Source organism: Quercus robur, chromosome 3 (genome assembly GCF_932294415.1).
Source record: "Quercus robur chromosome 3, dhQueRobu3.1, whole genome shotgun sequence".
NCBI classification, from domain to species: Eukaryota; Viridiplantae; Streptophyta; class Magnoliopsida; order Fagales; family Fagaceae; genus Quercus; species Quercus robur.
In genome coordinates this window covers 18093918-18098529 of record NC_065536.1, presented here as the reverse complement: position 1 = coordinate 18098529, position 4612 = coordinate 18093918, and the positions used below count along the sequence as shown (strand labels likewise).

General features: G+C 31.5%; 1 long non-coding RNA gene across 1 annotated transcript; it reads right to left on the bottom strand.

Moving 5' to 3' along the window:
* Positions 1-1385: 1385 nt before the first annotated feature.
* On the bottom strand, positions 1386-2649 carry LOC126717341 (uncharacterized). Its single transcript, XR_007652529.1, has 2 exons — positions 2307-2649; positions 1386-1824 (listed from the first exon to the last, which is right to left on the bottom strand). It is a non-coding gene; the product is annotated as an uncharacterized LOC126717341 (long non-coding RNA).
* Between the last annotated feature and the right edge of the window lie 1963 nt (positions 2650-4612).

Sequence of the window (4612 nt, the reverse complement as noted above, 5' to 3'; positions counted from 1 at the left end):
CAATTTAGTCTCTACCGTTATATTTTGGATGGAAAAAAAAAAAAATTCATGATACAAAATTCATAAATCTCCAAACTTTAGGAGTATAATTTGCAAACTAAAGAATTTAGTGTTACTGCTTACAGGTACAAGAAAATCAATATATAGGAGAAAATTGAAAGTTCTTTGGAAGACATTTACTCTTCATTTATTCCAATAGTGAATCCTATTTGTTCACTTGATTATACTCAACTCAAGTCATTACAATGCCAAACTCTAAACCATTTTAATGGGCCTTCAGTGGGCAATAACCATTTTATTATTATCATGTCTCAAGTTAGACCCCCTCCCAAATTAATTTTGTTATTAATTCTAGACTGTGGAGATTTGGGTTTACAATGGAGTTGCGGCAGTGGTATTCTGATGTGGAGGCCATCAATGTCAATCCATTTTTTTTTTTTAATAAGTAAATTTTTGCTTGCTTACATGTTTGATTTTTTTTTTTTTTTTTTTGTTTCTTTGTTTCAATTTTGTATTTTTAATTCTCTATTCTTTTAATTTCCATTTGATTTTGTTATCTAGGTTGTGTTTTTCTTTTGTTGTATTTTTGTTTTACGCCACCTGGCAATCCATTTGGCATCTAAGTGGCATAAAAATAATTTTTTATTGTGATTGGTAGATACATCAGTATTTTTTAATTTCATTCAGCACTTATGGCAATTACTACTGTGACACAATACCAAAAAGTTACGGACTAAACTAATGCATTTGAAACATTAGGGACCAAATTGACGCATAGTGTAAATGTTAAGTTCAAAATAGTAATTTACCCTTAATATTTATATTTAGAGATGTACACAAACATAAATAAGGTTTCAATCTCAAAGAAATAAGGCTAAAGTACAAACTACACCCTTAAAATTTGGGAGTCTTTGCATCTTTGGACTTTATACCCTAAAATTTTAGAATTTAGATTTTACCTCCTAAAGTTATATTTTGTGTGCATCAACAACTCTTTTGTCCATATATTCTGTTAAATGTTGTATAAGCTTGTCACACATGTTTAGTTTGTTATATTCAATAAAATGATTTTTCAGATTTTTTTTTCTAAGATTATTGTTACTATTTTTTTAGAAAAAATTGTTAGGATACAAAAATGACGTAACATCATTTTATTAGATAAACTAAGCAAGTGTAACAAGCTTATGTAGTACTTAATGGAAAATATGAACAGTGGGGTTACTAATACAAATAAAATATAACTTCCAGCAATAAAATCAAAATTTTGAAACTTCATGATACAAAATTCAGAAATCTCCAAACTTTTGGGGTATAATTTGCACTAAAGAATTTAGTGTTACTGCTTACAGGTACAAGAAAATCAATATATAGGAGAAAATTGAAAGTTCTTTGGAAGACATTTACTCTTCATTTATTCCAATAGTGAATCCTATTTGTTCACTTGATTATACTCAACTCAAGTCATTACAATGCCAAACTCTAAACATAGTATTGCATTTAATATCTTTCTAATATTTTATTTAAGCATACTACATGTACTATAAGACCAGAATAATTGAACCTTAAACATATCTTATTTAGCCATCAAACATGGCACAACATGCATGCATAAAAGAAACGTCTAAAACATGTCTTCAAATAGTAGATATTAATGATCTGGCAGTAGCATATGGCATCTTCAGACTCCATGTTCCTCTCCAGATCTGCTTTGCATCCACCTTGGCAATTATGGTGAGGGAGTGTGGTGGCCTCCACTTCTTGGAATTTCGGGCGGCACTGGGTAGCGACCCCAATATGGTGGTACATTATCAAGAGCCCTTCGCCCTGCAACAATGAAACCACACACAATCAAATTTAACAATTTTTTAAATATTTTTTTAATTTCTAATATAGGTATTCAGAGCTTTTCGAGCATTTAGTCTCTCATTTCACACACAAACAATTATATATTACAGATGGAAATCCCTTGCGTGGACCCAAAGATGCTGAGTTTCGATTAATTCCTGGACCTCATAAATCTTACGGGCCATTAGCACTCATTAGATCAACCCCTTAGATTTAGATTTAGAAGAAGTATTATGGATGCTAGTTAGGAGTTTTGAATCCGGGACCTCAAAGATCTTGTGGGTCCTTAGAAATCGCTAGACCAACCTGGGGTGTGGGAGAGGGGGAGGGGGGTGGTGGTTGAAGATTCACTAGCTAGAGAGAAAAGAAAAAGGAATCAAAGAGAACAATCTTAGATGCTAGAAGAAGAAAAATTTTAACAAAACAGAAATTAAAACAATCAAAGTAGTCTTTCTACAAACCGAGTTTGAAATTTGGTGTTGCTTCAACTATCTTAGAGGACATGAGCAACATGACTGCTAAAACAAGAGCCATGGCCAGCAATTTGAACGAACTAGAGAAGACCATTTTTCCCCCCTTTTTGGTTGTGAGATTGTGATATTAGAAGATGAAGGGAGAACAAGCTCAAGAATATTTTGGAAGCAGAATGGAGCAATTTGTAGATGAAGATAATTATTTATACCAAAAAGTTGTAGACTTGTCAACAGAGAAAAGTGAAAAGAAAAAGAATTTAGATAACGTACGAACGTTCCTAGTTCATTTCAAGTGGAATACCTCGAAAATTGCCACATATATTACGTCCAATCTGGGTCATATACTCACATGCTAAAGAACATGTCAATCCAAGAAATATTCATTAGATTTGGTGAGTAAGATACACGTTTGACAAGATGGTTAAGTTAATAGAATTGCGAATAATGATTTTTTTTTTCTTTTTATTTTTGTAGCACGATATTGGAATGTTGCACATTTTAAAAACATCTCCCCACTAGTCACAAACATGAAAAGAATAGAAAATGAAAAAGAAAAATAAAAGGAAAACGTGGGGTTTGTGTAGGTTTTTTTTTTTTGATACATGCGAGGGTTACGTAGTTTTATTTGATTGAACATAGTAAAATTTCTTGTAACTCAATTCTTTTTTTTTTTTTTTTTTTTTTGACAATCTTTCTCTTATTTCCACTTAATTTATCTCTCTACACTACTTTCTACTTTTACTTGGTATTAGAGCTTTTTTTCTTTTTTTTTTCTTTTTCTTTTTACTGCTTATTGCAACATTGAAAATTTTCTTTGATCAATTAAGAATTTTCTAATTAAATCTTAATCTCGTACAATATTAACGTTAGTATATAGATTTATCTATAATTTTATACTTAATTACAACGAGAGAATGAGATTTGAACCCTAAATATATTTTCGCAAGAGAAATATCAGAAGGTATTAACCACATAAATTTTAAATAAATAGAAATCAAATCGTTTTAATTATTTTAATTAAAATAATTAAAATGGCATAAGTTATGTCATTTTATGTGACACCAACATTACTCTTGAGCATAATCTTGCAGCTTGTTGGAAAGTTACGAGTTACGGTGATTTGGTTGTTTCTCTGAAATCAAATAATTTTAATCAAACCTCGATGGGGCATTTTTGGCTACGTGCATGTGAGATGTGGCTTTGGTAAGAATTTTGATCACCCTGCTATACCCTTTTCCGTGGACTTGGTCCAATGTAGTAAATCATACGTGATGAGATCTGGCAAATTGCTCCTGTAGAAGAAAACCAACATCGAATTAATATTATTTTATAAATTTTATCCATAATTAATAGATTATTATCTCACATCTCAGGTAAGAAATTGTTAAATTAAGTGGTCAAATAGTTCTCAGTACTGTACAATTATTGAAAAAATTATTTCATAAATACCTTCATAATATTTTCAATTTTCACTATTTTTTTATTATGTTATGATATTGTTCCATCAGTTCTTTTTACGTTAGAAGCCGTGCTTTTAGTGTCAATATATTTTTGGTCATTGACCTGATCCCCAACCCTTCGCTCATCACTTGAAAGACTTGTCATATCAGCTCCAACCCTTCACTCACTTGAAAGACTTTTCTGTGATTATTAGCTCCAACACTAAATTCCACATACTCCAAAGCTTTTAGCTTTGTCACTGCACCTCCCAATTATCCCAAAGGAAACGTTAGGGTTTGATCTTTGTAACGCAGCGCAAAGGAGAAATATGTTACTTTCGTTGCATGCATGTACAGCCCAGAATGGTTCAAAGTTGTGTAAAAAAGCAATTAAAGACAAATTATCTACTTTCTTTGAAGCAACTTTGTTGATCGTGACTCAATTCCATTGTCTTAGGGCGTGCGGCCAACGGCACTGTTGGGCATCAGAAAGCCTGTTACAAAAAGTCTTAGCAACATGGTTGAAAGGGTAGTAGACCAAGATGATTGGCTAGAGAAAACTAATCATTACAAATGGAAAACAAATCATCTATACTAATTTTTGTGTTCTACTTTATAAGTTTTGTGTATGCACACACATGATACATGCATATACAGTAAATTATATTTCACTGTTACACTCAATTCTAAACATAACATTTTCTACTTTCTATGGTATTCATGATAGCTAATACAAGTCAACGATTAAGTAAATTTTTGTAATTAAATGCGGCTAATTTTTTCTTTGGGAATGTTATATATATCTATGACATACCGTTCAAGACCAGATTGAGAATGTTAGTGATCGATTATTGC